This window comes from Podarcis tiliguerta, assembly GCF_965153285.1.
Source record: "Podarcis tiliguerta genome assembly, chromosome: 5".
Taxonomy (NCBI): domain Eukaryota; kingdom Metazoa; phylum Chordata; class Lepidosauria; order Squamata; family Lacertidae; genus Podarcis; species Podarcis tiliguerta.
In genome coordinates, this window is record NC_139538.1 from 23,841,960 (window position 1) to 23,861,739 (window position 19,780).

The 19,780-nt window shown below is 45.5% G+C and overlaps 1 long non-coding RNA gene across 1 annotated transcript; it reads left to right on the forward strand.

Moving 5' to 3' along the window:
• Positions 1 to 318: 318 nt before the first annotated feature.
• LOC310678733 lies at positions 319 to 18,754 on the forward strand. Its single transcript, XR_014511909.1, has 4 exons — positions 319 to 465; positions 6,651 to 6,713; positions 13,913 to 14,065; positions 18,149 to 18,754. It is a non-coding gene; the product is annotated as an uncharacterized lncRNA (long non-coding RNA).
• Positions 18,755 to 19,780: the final 1,026 nt, after the last annotated feature.

A 19,780-nucleotide genomic window follows, 5' to 3' on the forward strand; every position in this document is an offset into this window, starting at 1 on the left:
AATATTAGCAAACTTGGACAGGGTGGGGGTGGAGGAAGGGAACTTCACCTGCTGAACTTCTGCCTGTCTAGTTAAAGGAAATGTGTGTCTGTGTGTGGTGTGTTTTTTTTAAAGGCAATCCTTACTGACACAATTCACCATTCATCGGCAAAACCAGCCATTAGATTCGTTGCAAAGAAATCCATAAAGCTGAGCGGGGCGGGGAGAGAACCGTCTATCTCTACAGCGCAGCTTAGAACAACCCCAAAATCCGTTTTTGTTTTGTTTTGTTTTTTAAAGTGAAGGGCTTCCCATCTCCCCATTGCTTATTCCAGCCCTGTAATGCGCGCGACCGCATCTCTTCTGCTGGGTTACCATAGAAATAGAGGCACGGCCAGAGATGTTTGCATTCAGCGAAGTGGCCGAGGAGCGAGGGCTTGATTGGTCGGTCGCCGCAGTAGAGGAGTGGCGGAGGGTCAAGGAGAGGTGAGCTCATGCGGGGGGCGGGCGAGCCGGAGCTGGCAAAATGCGCGCTGCAAAAGGGGGCCGTTGCTGATTAGAGCCCTGGATCGCCCCCCCCCTTCTCTCTCTCTCTCTCTCTCTCTCTCTCTAAATGGAAGCGTTTAAGCAGCGATCTTTACAGAGACAACGCCGGCCCTCCGTTTTAACTCGCACGTGCCCAAGTTGCATGAGGAGCCTTTGAATGGGTCTTGGCCGCATGACACCTAGCGCCCTCTCGGGGGTACTGCAACCCTGCAGCGAAGGAGACGGCAGCGAGGGGCTCTTGGAAGGCTGGTCCAACCTTCCATCAATCGCGGAATTGCAAGAGTTGGAAAGGGACCCTGGGGGTCATCTAGCGCAACCCACTGCAAATGCAGGAATCTTTCACCCAACGTGGGGCTCGAACCCACGACCTTGAGACTAAGAGGCTCTTAGCTCTACCTAGTGAGCTATCCTGAGTTCATTCCTGGCCTCCATTTACCTGATGAATACACCCCCGCTGCTTAATATCAGCTCCCGTTGCGGTTCAGGCCCAGGCACAACCCATCTTTCTGCATAGCAAGACCCTTTGAAGTGGAAAGTTAAGACGTTTTTGAAGCTTAAAATAAAACTAAAAATGCAGAGCTCTGGAAAAAAGCACTGCCTCACATTTTAGGCACCAAAGCTGCAGAGCTTTATAGACTTACCTGGGAGTAAACCTAGTTGAGCACACTGTAGGACCTGCTTCCTAGTAAATATGCATGGGGTTGCGTTGGGTTCAATAGGGTTTACTACCAAGTAGACCCGGATATTGGACGCAGGTGGCACTGTGGGTTAAACCGCAGAGCTTAGGACTTGCCGATCAGAAGGTTGGCGGTTCGAATCCCTGCGATAGGGTGAGCTCCCGTTGCTCGGTCCCTGCTCCTGCCCAGCTAGCAGTTCAAAAGCACGTCAAAGTGCAAGTAGATAAATAAGTACCACTCCGGCAGGAAGGTAAACGGCGTTTCCGTGCGCTGCTCTGGTTCGCCAGAAGCGGCTTAGTCATGCTGGCCACATGACCCAGAAGCTGTACGCCAGCTCCCTCGGCCAATAAAGCGAGATGAGCGCCGCAACCCCAGAGTCGGCCACAACTGGATCTAATGATCAGGGGTCCCTTTACCTTTACCTTGGGCCTGGACATTCTGACCTAGGGCAAGCCCCATTGAACTCGGTGGGGCTTACTTCTGGGATTGATTGATTGATTGCATTTATAAACCACTTTTCCTCCAAGGAGCTCAAAGTGAGGTAGGTTAGGCTTGTAAAGAATCGCACCATTACTAGGCTTCTTTATGGGCAGCAGGGAGAGCTTTTCCTGTTATCAGGTGTTTTGAAAACGGGAGGGGGGGAGAGAGATTAGTTCCGAAAGGCAGTTTCCTACAATTATTTTAACCAGCAAAATATTTGTGCTGCAAGGTGATTTTAAAGCATTTGACTGACTGGAGTCAGGATTTTTTGATTTATTTTTTTAATAAACTAAAGCACCTTGATTTTCTTATTGAAGGCTGTGGGATGTTTTCTGAATGGGCTGTAATTTCCACTCCATAGATCAATAGGTCAAAGATCAGAGATAGTTTTGTTGCTGCTACTGTTGTTTTTGGAACTTGAATGGGAAATTCAGGGAGGAAAAGAGAGGAGAGTGTTGAATAGTGGGTAGACATAGCAGACGACACAACGATTTCTCCAAAGCAGCTCTTTATTTGTAAGCTGTCACAGAACTGAACAGCAAACAGCTCAGCCGGCCTGGGTTTCCCGCCTAAAATAACTGACGTGGACCTGAGTGAAAACTACATACACAATACTCCTGGTGGCCGGAGTTTCTCGCCAGAGCTAGGGGCTGCAAGCTCTGAGTAGAAGCAGCACCAGAAACTGTCCTCTGGGGATCTGCTGAGGTAGTTCCTGTTTGCCCTTGATGTTGCTCTGCTTGCATATTTGTAAATAAAGCAAATATTACAATACCACCCTGCGCATGTGTATGTGTGATCTCCAATACTATCTCATCTAAGAACGAAACTGAAACCAATGATCCTGTTTCTGGAACTTCTCTCTGGCCAGAAGTAGGCAGATGTACACCATACCTTTCAAGCACATTCAGTGCGCATTTCAAGCACATGCCTTGCCCCCAAAGCATCCTGGGAAGTGTAGTTTGCTAAGGATGCTGGGAACTGTAGTTGATTGAGGAGGAAAACCACAGTTCTAAGGGTTCTTTGGGGGATGCCATGAGCTCTAGAAGCACATTCAATGTGCTCTAAATGTATGGTGTAGATCTGGCCGCCGTAACACTTGTTTGGGAGTAAAGCAATTCAAATTGGGGTCAGCTGAGGTTAGGGTAAAGGCATGGCCCTATACCAGCCTTCACTAACTTTCTTCCCCCCTGCCTGATGTTTTGGACAACTCCCATCAGCCCCAGCTGTGAAGTGAATCCTTCCTTCTGCCTGCCCCTGGACCCAGTGGCGTAGCGTGGGTTGTCAGCACCCGGGGCAAGGCAAGTAATTTGTGCCCCCTAACCCGTGGATTTGTGCCCCCTAACCCTAACCCCCAGATGTTGCGCCCGGTGAGGCCGGCCCCCCCTGCACCCCCCACACTACGCCACTGCCTGGACCTGCTGGGCTGCCAGAATCATGCACCCTTCGCTGTGAACTGTGAGCTCCTGTTTGGCCAGTTACCTTGGCTAAAGCCTTGCAAGAGTTAGGGCAGCATCTCTGCAGAGCCTGCAACACATAGTGGGTCCCAAAACTGTGGGATGTAGCAGCAGGGTGTACGTGCATGTGAGTGTGTGTCTTGTTGCAAAATGGCTTAGGCAGGCCTTGACCTCTAAGACACTCTATAGCAGAGCTTTCCAAACTTTTCATGTTGGTGACACACTTTTTAGACATGCATCATTTCGCGACACAGTCATTCAGTTTTACTAGCAAACTGGAGGTTAAACTAACCTCTTTCCAGACCTGGGAGGAGCACAGGGAGTGTTTGCACGACAAACCTACACACTGCAGCCAACACACTAAAGCAGAGGTTTTCAACATTTTTGGGTCCACGGCTCCCTTGACCAACTACATTCTTTCTGTGTCACCCCTGTGGGGCTCAGGAGCCCAGTTATGTCACCCCTTGCCTGCAGAGCTGGCAGCCCCTCACTCTTTTTCAAACACCCTCCCTTGTGGTGGGTTCCCTCAGCCTCCTCTCCTGTCCCCTCTCCTTGGGAGTCCTCTGGGCAGCCGCTGCTGCCACCCCTGGTCTCTCAGCTGCCCCACTGCAAAGAGAGGTGCCTCCTCACAATGCCCCACAGGGGCCTGGGAAGCACCCCCTTGCCAGCCTCTGATCAGCCTGGGGAGCTTGTAACCAGGGCTGCTGCAACAAACATCTTTGCAAGTCTTCGGGAGGCAGAGACACGAGAGGGGCATCAGAGGAGGGAGGGAAGGAAGGAAGGAGGGACAGAGGCCAGTGTTGCCCACGGCACCACTGACCATCATTCAAGGCACCCCAGGGTGTCACGACACACTGGTTGAAAACCACTTGGTTGAAAACCAGTGCACTAAAGTGTCACGGAACACAGTTTGGAGAGCTCTGCTCTATAGATTTTTCTGCAACAGGCTAACATAGCTATCCCTCTGGCAGTTGTAAACCAAATGTATATTCCAAATAATACAGGGGCTACCAGCATATTTTATGATGCAGAAATGCAACAACAACACTTATGGAGTGAAAACATCCACATTTCCCCCCATTCGTCTTCAAATGAAGAATGCTGAAGCCATGCTTAGATTTAACAAGAGCTCTTCAGACAGATCTTAACCTTACAAAAGAAAACAAAAGAAAAGTAATAAATGGGCCCAATCTATCTACCTATCTCTTCAGTGCTGAGGAATCTGATTACCCAACATATTAAAAGCATGACGACAGCTCGGTTATTGCTTTTTCCAAGCTGCAGATTGAGAGATTTTGTAAGATTGTTTGAAAAGGAAACAGTAGGGCGTGGAAGTCGTATTTGTTTGCTACATTTGCACCCCACCTTTCCTATAAAGAGCTTGAGGTATTGCACATGTCCCACACCCCCCTAATTTATTCTTGGAAGGACCCTGTGGTTGGGCTGAGAGACAGCGATAGGCCCAAGATCATAGTCATCTTCGCAGCTTGGTGAAGATTTCAACCCTGGTCTCCCCTGTCCTAGTCATAGCTGTCAACCGCCCCTTATTTGGCGGGAAAGTCCCTTATCCCAGCGCCGTGCCCCACTGCTGTCCCTTATTGATGATGTCCCTTAAATTTCCCAGGTTTCAAAGGAAGCAGTTCCTCTCCTTCCCTCCCTGCCAGCCAGGGAGGAGGGAGGCTCCAACTGTGTTGCTTGGCTGCGTTGCTCACCCAATAAGGAGTCTAAGAACGACTGGGGGGGTGGAGCTTGCATGCCTTGTGCCGATCAAATCGGCCGCATTGCCTGGGGACTCGCCTTTGCTCAACGCTTCCCAGTGGAGAGGTGATGGTGGTTTCCTTGCTGCATCCCCTTTGCTGGGTTGCTGCGCTGTGGGAACCACCGTTTGAGGCTTTGTTTGGCTGCTGGTTGACTAAAATCCCTTATTTTGTCTGCTGATCCCTTATTTTCAAATCTGTAAGTTGACAGCTATTGTCCTAGTCCAACACTCTCTAATGTGGTCTCCTCAATATGTTGTGGACTACTAGCTCTGTTATGCAGGGTGGGGCTGATGTGGGTTCTAGTCCAGAAGATCAGGAGGTTACCACCTGTCCTTACTTTAACCTCTGCACCAGGCTGGCTCAGAGGGGCCTAATGTGATTTTATTCACAAAACCTCCACTCTTAATATCCAGTACTGACAATAAAGGGTTAATACGGAGTTATACAAAAATACCAGCCAGGAGGGACAGGTGTTTGAAAATGGAAGTCAATAAACAGAGGAATGTCATTGGATAAAAAGACATTCTGTGTAGGGGAAATCGAGGACACTGGATTATGTTGCGGAAAAAGAAATAAATTAGAGATACAAGTATTGAAGGCTTCTAAACAAATATATCTAGATGGCGTGGGATGCCTCTAATAGGCAGTCCTTGAGAGCTGGGTAGAGCGGAGCTACTGCTGCTGCTGTAATTCTTATTATTATTTTGGCAGGATAGTAAATAAATAGTCCATTCCAGGTTGGCTTATGTGGGAAGACCTGCTGGCCTGACCATTGGCAAGGGTCTCTTTTCGGGCTCCATTTTGAACCCCAGGCTCCATCTTTGAATGCATAAGCAGCTCCCTGGCTTCTAAAGGCTGCAGGTACGGTGGGCAGATGCAAAAAAAGGACAGGACTCCTTACACTTTTAATAGCTGAGTATAAGAGGCAATTTCAGCAGGTGTTGCTTGCAGAATCATCATTTCTTCATTGCAATTATTCCCACCTTCTCCCCACCCCCGCACAATGAAATGTTTTCCCCTTACATGCTCCTTAAATCTCTTCTGGGGTTTTCCCCAACCCTCCAGATCAGATTTAAGGATGGTACAGAACTCACATGGGGAGGAGCGGATGGGAATCCTGTTGCACCAGCACTAAGCCTTGTGCTCGTGCAGCTATTCCGTTGCATACTGCCCCGTGTCTGCTGAAGGGTTCAGTATGTGGTAGATTTCCTACACCATGACATAGCTGTCAAGCGAATTACAGCCCAAGAATGAATCACACCTCAAACCCTTCTACAGGGCCAGGGTTAGTCTTAGCGCTGTCACCATTCCCAAATATTGGGCTGTATACTAAAATTCGCCCAAGACATTTTGCTGCCTGAGGCAAACAACAAGATGATGGCTCCTCGCATTTCATGTACAAAAACTGACTGGCATTGTAGCTGAATCATACTTGGATGCTGTCAACATTGTCTTCTGCTGCACCTGAAGGCAGCAGGCTAGCTTAGGAGAAGCAGAGCAAGGCATTGTACGCACACAGTTCCCTCCTCTTCCCATCCCTCAGTATCCAGGAGCTGACTCACTCTGCCTAATGGGAGGGCCGGCCCTGAGCCACACAGGAATGGAGAAGGACCACCATGCAGTTGCTCCCATCATCTCGCAAATGTATAAATGACTTGAGACTCTGACTGCAGGCAAGGTGAACATTAAGGGCTGTTTATTATGGTTTATTATTTATCTTGTTTATTATACTGATATTTTTCCTATCCTCCAAGGAGCTCAAGGCGGCGTACATGATTCTCCCACTCCTCAGTTACACCCAACAACAACCCTGTGAGGTAGGTGAGGCGGGGTGGCAGTAATTGGCCCAAGGTCACTCAGTGGGTGGGGATTTGAACTGTGGTCTCCCAGGTCCTAGTTTGACACTTATAATCACTACACCACACTGGCTGTTGAAGAAATGCCTTGACTGGATGCATACAGGTTTATTAAGCTGTGATCATTTACATCAGGGGTCAGCAAACTTTTTCAGCAGGGGGCTGGTCCACTGTCCCTCAAACCTTGTGGAGGGCCAGACTATATTTTTTTGGGAGGGAGGGGAAATGAACGAATTCCTATGCCTCACAAATAACCCAAAGATGCATTTAAAATAAAAGCACACATTCTAGTCGTGTAAAAACACCAGGCAGGCCCCACAAATAACCCAGAGATGCATTTTAAATAAAAGGACACATTCTACTCATGTAAAAACACGCTGATTCCTGCACCGTCCGGGGGCCGGATTTAGAAGGCGATTGGGCCTTAGTTTGCCTACCCATGATTTACATCTTAATTTTATTTCCAGGTTAAGAAAGGAATAGCTCTCCTTTCAAGATTTTTGTGATTACCCCACACCCCAGATGTTTGCTGTCTTTCCACTCCAGATTTGATTATTCATCTATTAATCCCCATCCCCACCCAAGCAACTGCCAATTTAGGAAATACTCAGAGAGGACAGTAAACCTCCTACATCCCCAGAGTAAGCATTTTTTATTTTGACAAAGCAGTAGAATGAAGCAGATCAAAACATTGACTGTAGTAAATTGTTAAGAGGATGAAAACAGCAAGCTTTTGGTGTGCTTTGGAGGAGCTGGTGAAAGGCAGAGAATCTATTTTTGGTGCAGTTAAAATTAATAGGATACATTTCAGTTTCCTCTGTGTATATAATTTCCCTTTAAATCTTAGCTCGTTGCTCTCCGACTGTCTGTGCAACACAGAAATTATTCTTAGGCTACTTATTATTCTAGCAGACTTCTCACCTCTATTCAGTGTGACTCATGGCTGGTTTACACCTGTATATTCATAAAACTAGATGACAGCTGCATTGTCTGTTGATCTAAGTGTGTGAATGAACCGTCGCAGATCTAAAACCTTAGACAAATCTTTTAATATCAGGCAGTGCCACGCCTCCTTAAAAACAGCACTGAAGTCAATCCACACAGTCAGCTGCTAGTCAAGTAACACAGAGCTATGTGTGAACCAGCCTTTAACAGGTTCTCAAAGACTTATTGGCTCAAGCAGCCCAAAGTGCCTTTAAGTGCATTAAACAGTGTTGTTGTTTTCTATCCATGATCCACAACCCTTTCAAAAGTGAACATCGGTGATCTCCATCATCTTAAAGTGAACTTCTCTCTTCGGTTAGGTACCACAACATTGTTGACCACATAGCATATTTTACTTTCATTTATTGTCCTGTGTTTATACAGTGGTACCTCGGGATGTGAACGAGATCCGTTCCAGAGCCCAGTTCGCATCCTGAACAGAACGTAAGATGTGACAGCTTGTCTGCACATGTGCAGGTCGTGTTTTGCCACTTTCGCGCATGCGTGTGATGTCATTTTGAGTGTCTGCGCATACGCGAGCAGCGAAACCTGGAAGTAACACCCTCTATTGCTTCCGGGTTGCTGTGGAGCGCAACCTGAAAGCGCTCAACCTGAAGCACATTCAACCCGAGGTATGACTGTATCTCAATTCTTCTTCCTGAACTTAGGCAGGGCGAACCAAATGCACAAATATAAGACAGGGGACACAGGGCTTACAAGCAGTACGTGTGAAAAGGATCTTGGGGCATAACATGAGTCAACATGAGGCAATAAAAAGCTAACATTATGCTGTTGTTGTTTAGTCGTTTAGTCATTTAGTCTGACTCTTCGTGACCCCATGGACCAGAGCACGCCAGGCACTTCTGTCTTCCACTGCCTCCCGCAGTTTGGTCAAACTCATGCTGGTAGCTTCGAGAACACTATCTAACCATCTTGTCCTCTGTCGTCCCCTTCTCCTTGTGCCCTCCATCTTTCCCAACATCAGGGTCTTTTCCAGGGAGTCTTCTCTTCTCATGAGGTGGCCAAAGTATTGGAGTCTCAGCTTCAGGATCTGTCATTCCAATGAACAACACTATGCTAGGCTGCCTCAACAGAAGTCTAGTGTCCAGATCAAGGGAAGTCATAGTACCACTCTAGTCTGCCTTGGTCAGACCACACCTGGAATACTGTGTGCAATTCTGGGCACCACAGTTTAAGAAGGATGTTGTCGAGCTGGAATGTGTACAAAGGAGGGCAACCAAGATGGTCAAGGGTCTGGAAACCAAGCCTTATGAGGAATGGTTGAAGGAGCTGGGTATGTTTAGCCTGAAAAGGAGGAGACTGAGAGGAGATATAGCCATCTTCAAATATCCCAAGGGCTGTCACATGGAAGAGGGAACAAGCTTGTTTTCTCCTGCCCTGCGGGTAGGACTTGAACCAATGCCTTCTCAAGATGGAGGGGGAGGGAGCAGCTGCAGTCGCCTGCGGTTCCTGCGCAATGTTTGCCATCTTGCCAAAGGTTGCAGGCAGCTTTACGTGCAGCAATTGCATGTTGATTGCCCTCCTAAAAGACAAAGTCCAGCAACTGGAGGAACGTGTAGCTACGCTCCAAAGAATTAGAGAGCTGGAGCTCTTCTTGGAAGCAACAGAGCACACCGTCTCCACCAAGGAGGAGACAGGGGACTCCCCTGAGAAGGAGGCTAGTTCACCAACACAGGAGCCCGATATGTGGAGAAACGTGACTCAAAGAAGTAGGAGGCCCAGGGTTCGCTCTGATTGTCTAGAAATACACAATCGCTTTGAGGTCCTCTCCCCTAGCATGGAAGACGAAGAGCAGACTCCATTTGAGGATCTCTCCCTCATTACAGTCGATCACGTATATGAAGATGAGCAGCAAAGTCAGTCCTCAGGGAATGTGCAGGCGACCTTGGAACGGACCGCTCACGGAAGAACCCTGACCAAACCTAAGAGAAGGCGTGTAGTGGTGATAGGGGATTCCTTACTGAGGGGAACAGAAGCAGTGATCTGTGGGCCTGACAAGATGTCTCGGGAAGTGTGCTGTCTCCCCGGGGCTAAGATCCAAGATGTAACTGAACGACTGCAAGGAATCATAAAACCCACTGACAAATACCCCTTCCTCTTGGTTCATGTGGGAACCAATGACACTGCAAGCAATAGCCTCCAGAAGATCAAAAGAGACTACGAGGCTCTGGGCAGGAAATTGAAGCAATTAAATGCACAAATCGTCATCTCATCTGTCCTCCCAGTTGAACGACGTGGCCCAGGGAGAGAGAGGAAAATAGTGGAAGTAAACAGCTGGCTTCGCAAATGGTGTAAACAGGAACGGTTTGGATTCTTAGATCACGGACTGCAGTTTCTTGAGGATGGACTTCTGGCAAGCGATGGGCTGCACCTCACAACGGTTGGGAGGAATGTTTTTGCCAAAAAACTAAGAAACCTCATCAGGAGGGCTTTAAACTGACTAATGTGGGGGAGGGAGACAGTGCTCCTGAAGGTAGGAGTCTATTAATTGATGAAGATGATCATCCAAATGTCATAGACCAAATGGAGCAAACAGCAAGCAGACCTAGTGGTGGGAGGAAAAAATCCTTAAATAAGAGACACGGGGGAATGACTAATGGACTTCAATGTCTGTACACTAATGCACAAAGCATGGGAAATAAACAAGATGAGCTTGAGCTCTTGGTACAGCAAACTAAATATGACATAATAGGCATCACTGAAACCTGGTGGGATAAGTCCCACGATTGGAATGTAAAAATGGAGGGATACAATCTATTTCAGAGAAACAGACCAGACAAGAAAGGAGGAGGAGTGGCGTTATATGTCAGGGATGTGTATACCTGTGAAGAGATCCAAGATTTAGAACCTCAAAGCCAAAGTGAGAGCATTTGGGTCAAAATTAAGGGAGAGAAGAATAATAGTGACCTCATTGTGGGAGTTTACTACAGATCCCCAAGCCAAACGGAGGACATAGATGATGCCTTCCTGGAACAGATGGCCAAGCATGCAAAAGGAAGGGAGATAGTAGTAATGGGGGACTTCAATTACCCAGATATTTGTTGGATGTCAAACTCAGCCAAGAGCATAAGGTCAAACAGATTCCTCACTGGCCTTGCAGACAACTTCATTGTCCAGAAAGTGGGAGAAGCAACAAGAGGAACAGCCATTTTAGATCTGGTCCTAACCAATGTCGATGACCTGGTTAATGGGGTAGAAGTGGAAGGATCATTAGGCGCAAGTGATCATGCTCTTCTGAAGTTTACTATACAACGGAAAGGAGCAGCCAAGCATACTAGGACTCAATTTCTTGACTTTAAGAAAGCCGACTTCATAAAACTTAGGGAAGTGCTGGGTGAGATCCCATGGACAGTAATACTAAAAGGAAAGGGAGTTCATGATGGCTGGGAGTTTGTTAAGAGGGAGATAGTAAAAGCACAACTTCAGGCAATACCAATGAGACGGAAACATGGAAGGTGCCTAAAGAAGCCAGGGTGGCTATCTAAAGAACTTTTAACTGAGTTAAGATTAAAAAAGGATGTGTACAAAAAATGGAAAAGGGGGGAAACCACCAAAGAGGAATTCAAACAAATAGCCAGCACGTGTAGACACCAAGTCAGAAAAGCTAAAGCACAGAATGAACTCAGGCTTGCTAGAGAGGTTAAAAGCAACAAAAAAGGCTTCTATGGGTATGTTCGTAGCAAAAGGAAGAACAAAGAAACAGTGGGGTCACTCAGAGGAGAAGATGGTGAAATGCAAACAGGGGACACAGAAAGGGCTGAACTCCTCAATGCCTTCTTTGCCTCAGTCTTCTCCGATAAAGAAAACAATGCCCGACCTGAAGAATTTGGAGGAAATGATTCAGCAGAGGAAACACAGCCCAGAATAACTAAGGAGATAGTACAAGAATACTTGGCTAGTTTAGATGTATTCAAGTCTCCAGGGCCAGATGAACTGCATCCAAGAGTATTAAAAGAACTGGCAGATGTGATCTCAGAACCACTGGCAGTCATCTTTGAGAATTCCTGGAGAACAGGCGAAGTCCCGGCAGACTGGAGGAGGGCAAATGTTGTCCCTATTTTCAAAAAGGGGAAAAGAGAGGACCCAAATAATTACCGCCCAGTCAGTCTAACATCAATACCAGGGAAGATTCTGGAGCAGATCATTAAGCAAACAATCTGTGAGCACCTAGAAAGGAATGCTGTGATCACCAATAGTCAGCATGGATTTCTGAAAAATAAATCATGTCAGACTAACCTGATCTCATTTTTTGACAGAATTACAAGCCTGGTAGATGAAGGGAACGCAGTGGATGTAGTCTACCTTGATTTCAGCAAGGCATTTGACAAGGTGCCCCATGATATTCTGGTAAAGAAGCTGGTAAAATGCGGTCTTGACTATGCTACCACTCAGTGGATTTGTAACTGGCTGACTGACCGGACCCAAAGGGTGCTCATCAATGGTTCCTCTTCATCCTGGAGAAGAGTGACTAGTGGGGTGCCACAGGGTTCTGTCTTGGGCCCGGTCTTATTCAACATCTTTATCAACGACTTGGATGATGGACTCAAGGGCATCCTGATCAAATTTGCAGATGACACCAAACTGGGAGGGGTGGCTAACACCCCAGAAGACAGGATCACACTTCAAAACGACCTTGACAGATTAGAGAACTGGGCCAAAACAAACAAGATGAATTTTAACAGGGAGAAATGTAAAGTATTGCACTTGGGCAAAAAAAATGAGAGGCACAAATACAAGATGGGTGACACCTGGCTTGAGAGCAGTACATGTGAAAAGGATCTAGGAGTCTTGGTTGACCACAAACTTAACATGAGCCAACAGTGTGACGCGGCAGCTAAAAAAGCCAATGCAATTCTGGGCTGCATCAATAGGAGTATAGCATCTAGATCAAGGGAAGTTATAGTGCCACTGTATTCTGCTCTGGTCAGACCTCACCTGGAGTACTGTGTCCAGTTCTGGGCACCACAGTTCAAGAAGGACACTGACAAACTAGAACGTGTACAGAGGAGGGCAACCAAAATGGTCAAAGGCCTGGAAACGATGCCTTATGAGGATCGGCTAAGGGAGCTGGGCATGTTTAGCCTGGAGAAGAGGAGGTTAAGGGGTGATATGATAGCCATGTTCAAATATATAAAAGGATGTCACATAGAGGAGGGAGAAAGGTTGTTTTCTGCTGCTCCAGAGAAGTGGACACGGAGCAATGGATACAAACTACAAGAAAGAAGATTCCACCTAAACATTAGGAAGAACTTCCTGACAGTAAGAGCTGTTCGACAGTGGAATTTGCTGCCAAGGAGTGTGGTGGAGTCTCCTTCTTTGGAGGTCTTTAAGCAGAGGCTTGACAACCATATGTCAGGAGTGCTCTGATGGTGTTTCCTGCTTGGCAGGGGGTTGGACTCGATGACCCTTGTGGTCTCTTCCAACTCTATGATTCTATGATTCTATGATTCTATGGTAACAGGGGACAGGGCCTTTTTAGTGGTGGAGCCTTAGCTTTGGAATGCTGTTCCCAGAAAACCTCACCTGTTGCCCACTCTGGTGACTTTCCACTGCCAGGCAAATAACTTTCCAGGCAGTTTAATTTGTGTTTATCTGTTTTACTCTGGTTATTTTTTATTCAGCTGCTATAGATTTTTTGTTTTTAGCTTATTTTTCTGTTTCAGCTGTTTTGTAATGTTTCACCATAAGCAGCCTTCATCCTGTGTTTGAAGGGCTGGGTGTAAGTTCCAATAAGAAAATAAATAATAATAAATGATAGGGAGAAGGCTAGCATGGGGGCACATTTTTACATTGACAGGAGCGATGACTGTCAATAATGAATTCTTCTGTGCTACAATATTCCTGTTTGGGGAGATGGAGAGGAATGTTTCACTTGAGTGCTTTAGGAAGGAACATAGGGTGTTTCCTAAACACATGTGCTGTAATTCTCTCCATAATGGCATTCTCTTTGTTGTTCTCCATAGTTTTGGCAGCAGAGTTGCCAACATAAGATGCTCGCAGACGGCATCTGTCGAATTTCCTTATCATAGTGGTATGTTTTCCCTTTCAGACTGCAAATATGCAAATATATCGTCAGTGTCTCTTTTCCCTTCCGCAATTCGGTTAGCTGAGGGCTTTCCCATAGAGTTTGACTTTCCCAAGTGCATTTATTTCAGAATTCAACCGCCGAGAACGTGCTCTTTTCAGCAAGAAATGCATGGAATGCAGCGCTGCAGAATCCGTCTCCTGTCAGCTCCTTCTCAGAATCAGCTGTTAAACAGACGACATGCTCCAAAAAAGAAACAGGCTGCCCGAAGCAGCTTTATTCCGTAAGTTGAAACATCCCATCTGTGCCACATAATTAACACTTTGTGAATACTAGAGGGCTGTGAACTTTGTACAGACAAGCATGGATTCCGAGCCTTGCTAACACAGATTGTTAAGCATGTCAGCTGCTGCCCTGGGCCAGGGCTTGAAACGGTTTTTAATTGCTTGATGGGCAAATCACTTTATTCAGCCTCCTTGAATTGAAGGGTGTATGCAGACGTATGTTGTTTAAATGGGCACTGGCTTTGGTCGGATGTAGCACAAAACTACGGTATAGTATTACATGCAAAAGCCTTGAACTTATGCGTTCTCCCCCTCCAGGGAAGGGCTTATAAGCTTTTGCTGCTATTTTTAACTAACTGCAGTTTAGCATTATTTCTGAACCTAGACAAACAGTGGTTACACTTAACTATGTCTTATTAAAACAATCCAGTTTCATTCCATAGCTTAAGAATCTGGGTTCTGGGTGTGGGTGTAACACAACCAGCGCCGGCCCACCTATGAGGCAAGTTGAGGCAACTGCATCAGGCAGCAGGATTCTCAAGGGCAGCAGACCCGGTCGACCAAGGAATGCATTGCCTGCTGCTGCTACGGTGCACCATTTTGTGGTTCGCCTCAGGTGCCAAAATGCATTGGGCCAGCCCTGAACGCAACTGTGGTTCATCAAAAATGGAAGTGAAAGTTTCTGATCCCATGTTGGAAGAGTGAGCGAGAAAATATGGGGATCCGATATTTGCCCAGGCACATTTGCATAATGCTAAGCCATAGCTTAGCATTCCATTTGAACGAGGCCACTATGGAAGTGCCCTCACTGTGTTGAATGAAATTTCATAGCCAGGATCAAACCTGGGAGCTTGCTGCAGAACGTAAGGTAAAGGCACCCCTGACCATTAGGTCCAGTTGTGGACGACTCTGGGGTTGCAGCACTCATCTCGCTCTGTAGGCTGAGGAGCCGGCATTTGCCTGCAGACAGCTTCCGGGTCATGTGGCTAGCATGATTAAGCTGCTTCTGGCGAACCAGAGCAGCACAAGGAAACGTTGTTTACCTTCCCGCTGGAGTGGTACCTATTTATCTACTTGCACTTTGACGTACTTTTGAATTGCTAGGTTGGCAGGAGCAGGGACCGAGCAACGGGAGCTCACCCCGTCACAGGGATTCGAACCACCCACCTTCTGATCGGTAAGCCCTAGGCTCTATGATTTAGCTGCAGAAAGTAGCTGTGCACAAAACTAATAGGCTGGTGCTTTTGATGTCTTAGATCCACATCCTCAGAACAATTTCACTGTTTTTAAATGGATGTAAACATAAGGCAGTAAACGAACATAGAAATAAGTAGGCATTCACTTTGCACTTTCAAAAATAACAATGCAGGAAAAAAGAAAAGCAAGACAGACAGCTGAGATTGGTATTTGAATCACAGATAGGTATGTCAGCTGAATGTATTGTGAAGGTAGAATGCTCCTTCCACTAAGCCCTAGTTAAATGTCTGTTTGCATGAACCTTACACTTGTCTGTATCAATGAGTCTTATACCTGTTAAGTGTAAGACTAGAGAAGCTTGCATTTGAATAATCTAGCTAAACTTCCTTGCAATATTTTTTTTTTTAAGCAGCATTTGCTTGTGGATCAAACTATAAAAATCAGGAAAAGGGTGTTGGAAAATTAAGCAGCAATTTGGGGAAGAAGCAGTTGTGGGTTCATTTATTTATTTTGTACAGTCGTACCTTGGTTTCCGAACAGAATGCGTTCCAGAAGTCAGTTTGACTTCCAAAATGTTCAGAAACCAAGGCGCAGCTTCCGATTGGCTGCAGGACGCTCCTACAGCCAATCAGAAGCCGCAGAAGCCATACCGGACGTTCAGCTTCTGAGGCAAAGTCCGCAAACCGGAACACCTACTTCTGGGTTTGTGACATTCGAGTTCCGAGTTGTTTGTGAACTAAACTGTTCAAAAACCAAGTTACGACTGTATTCTCCATTTACAATCATTTGAAGCTAAGCTCTTCTGAAATCGCTCTGGCTTACTTCCGAGTTACCTTATGGAACATCTTCAGGAGAAGAAAAGGCTAAGGAGTAAACCCTACACAAATCTGGAGTGGAGTCCCTATGATGGTTGGATGGTGCCTGGTACGCCTCCTTCCAGTAACTCCTGCAGCCAAGTTGGTGCCAAACTTATTGCTCTGCTTTCCTTTGGACCACAGGGAGGCCAAGAATGGGGTCTTGTTGTTTTGGCAGCCCAGAACCTCCATACACACTGCCCAGGCTTCTACCCCAGAGAGGTCATGTTGGTCCCGCTAACGCAGCAAAAACAATGTGGGAGGAAGCAGTTATGAGTTACTGGTCTCTGCAGCTGCAGCAGGCGCTGTGATTCTCCAGCAGTTTGACTTCCCCTGGAGATGCACTCTATTGCCTCTTAAGACAGATGGATGCCTATTTACTAGATTGCCAAAATTCTGATCAAAAAGTTCTGTACCAAGTCACTATCTCTGAATAATGTTTCCGCAGTAGTTTTTGAAAGGGAGCCTTAAAATATCCATTTTTTTTTTTGTAAATGCCGATCACAAATGTAGGGTTTTGGAAGTCGCCAGCGTGTTAACACTGTTACCAGAGACACCCCTATCCAAAGAGGGGGAACGATGGCAGCCACCTTAAACACTTACAACGCATTTTATCTTTATCCAAAGGGAAATTATATAGTGGCTGCGATCCAGAACACACCACCCCATCTTTATCAGATGGAAACTGAGCATAAAATCTGCCCATTGATGATTAAAGGGTGCTTCCAGAAACACAGTATAGGAAAGTCAGAACAGTAGTGGAGTCATTTTTTGGGCTGGCATTCTTGGGGGGTTTTGCTCTCGCTGTCGGAATTTCTCATCCTTTTGATCAATTTGAAAAGAGAAGATGGTTCGCTCGTCTAAAACATTCCTCTCCCTGGACTGTTCAAAGCCTTGTTTCATCTACTTCAGCAGCAACTCCCTCACCCACATAACCAAATGTTACAGATAGGAAGGGTGCTGCAGCGGTGACATTTCTTCTTCAACTCTTGTGTATTTACTTCCAGAGGTGTAAAACCGGTGGAGTTCCAATTTCAGCTGACTCACAGCTACTGGAAATCTTACCGTGCTAATAAATGACAGCCCTAGTTGAGGACGTATGCAAAAGATGCAGATCCATTTCACTGGGTGGAATGTCCTGAAAGTGCTACAGGACTTTTGACCTCTGTTTATTGATACACAGTCCTTCCATTTTACAAGCAACAAGCAGCCCTGATGCTTCTTAAGCATTGGATTCAAGGTCCTGTTGAGTTTCAGGTGGGATGTGGAAGAAGCAAAGTATTGGTACAGATTTGGGGTACCAGAATTTAGGGGTGCAAAAGTGTCCATAATTCTAAGAAGTTAGTGAATGTTGGAAATTATTGAATGCTAGAAATTACCAAATGCATGGAGTCTTCCCCTGAGATGGAAGCATGACAGATGTGTTGATGGTCCATCAAAAGATGCTTTGATGTATGAAACAAGGGGGTAACATGGGTGTTAGATTACACAGAGGAAAAATGTTGTCCTTTTAAAAAACAGAGGTCTGAAACTGTTTCTGTTTTGCCAAAAATTTTGGGGGAATTAATTTGATTTAAGGTTTGGCTTTTGTTCCTTATTTTATGTCATTTAATTGATTTTATTTTACACCACCACTATATTGTTGTGGGGCAGTAGGGACAGGTTCCCCATAATCCTAACTTTAGTAAAGGGCAGAGTTTAGCTAATATTTGGAGCACAAAGGGAAGATTCCAGGCCAGTGAAAAATACAGGCTGAACCAGTTTTCCTGTTCAGGAGATTGCTGATAGCGATGCCATTAAGAACACAACGAGAATTGGTCAGAAACAGAAGAACTGAGAGGGGGAGGTTGCCAGGGTTAACAGAGGGTGTGATGTCACCACAGGAAAAAAGGTGGGCTTTTAAAACAGAGGTTTCAGACCAGGGGTTTTGGAAAAGAAGAAGGGAGGGGCCAGAACTCATAGAATCATAGAACTGTGGATTTGGAAGGGGCCCCAAGGGCAGGACAATAATATTCTACTATTTTTTTTAAGGATATAGTCAGGGCCTGCATGGTTCCCTGGGGAAGAGTCTGACTTGCCAATTCCTGTTTGTTTGTTTTTTTACATTTAGAAGAAGCAGAATACACTACCTGCTGGCCACCTTGCCAAACTGAAGGAACTTTGAGCAAATGGAAAGTGAACACCAGTTTAGGCCACACCAGAAATACTGGTCTATCTGGTATAAAGTAGGACATTTGGAGAGCCTTCAGTAATCCCAACCATGTAGCTAAGTACCATGTGCTGGAAACCCCCGGACTTGAGCTTCTTCATGCTCAAACACATGGCAGTAAAGTCACAATACCCAAATGAAGCACACTTAACTCTGTCATAAGCTGCAATATTCTTAAGGGCGCACCCCCAATATTTCTGCTTTATTGACGTCGGAGGAAGCACAATAAAAGTGGGAGAAAAAACACCCAGGAACATTTGTGGTATATATAAAAAAATAAATCATGGGGTTTCAGCAGAAGGCTATGGGACATGTACTGACTGGAAATGCAACAGGGTGACTTCACCCAAACTTTTGTAGGCACCTGGGTATAACTGTTCTGACACCATCATGAGATCAAAGCATCATGGATGAGCAACAAAAAGGACGTCTGGAGGACCCTTAGGCATTGCTAAAATAAACACATTACCACAAAAGAAGATGCAAATCTGCATGTGCCAATTTGTACGTATAATTCCAAATCTAGAACCATTCGCTGCAATTTCATATATATATATATATATATATATATATATATATATATATATAATAAAATATTTATTAAGGGTTTGGAAATTACAGAAAAAAGAAAAAGAGAAAAAGGGAAACAATATAAATTTAGCAAAACATACATTACAATTACAATAAAAAGAAAAAAAGAAAAAAAAGACCACTACAACAATGCAGGAAAAAAAAGAAAAAAGAGAAAAAAGAAAAAAAACCTGATACATTAAACACACACACCCAATATTCCATATCTTTACCTTTCATTAACTTGGTTCATCGACTTCCTCACACCTCCCTTTTTTGTCTTCTATTTCAATTAACTGTTTCAGCAAATTCTTTCCATCTTACTCAATTTTTGTTCTATAATTAAACTTAACAATCTAGCCTTAAATTTTTCATTTTATCCCATTATCAATCCACTTTTACTTAAATCTTTAGTACATTTCTGCTAAAACCATATAACTTCATTCCAGCATCCTTCTAACATTCATTAATTTTACAATGTTTTTGTAGGTAGGCTTTAATTTTTTTCCAATTTCATTAAAATATAATGCCCCTCACCATAACAGGGGACAAGACTATGATGCGTGTGCCTGCTTAGTTTTGCAACCCAGGAGTGAAGTGTTTGTGGGCACCTTCAAGACCCCTGCTGCTCTTCCTTCTTACAGTTCTTTATATTTCAACCAGAAAGCCGGTGTGGTCTAGTGGTTAGAATGTTGGACCTCGCACCTAGAGATATGTGATGAAGGTGCCAAGCGAGCCTTCCTGGAGAGAGCACTCCACAAGTGGTGAGCCACCACAAAAAAGGCCCGTTCTCACGTTGCTGCCCTCTGGACCTCTTGAGGAGGAGGCACATGAAGAAGAGCCTCAGATGATGAGCACAGGATCCGGGTCAGTTCATATGAGGA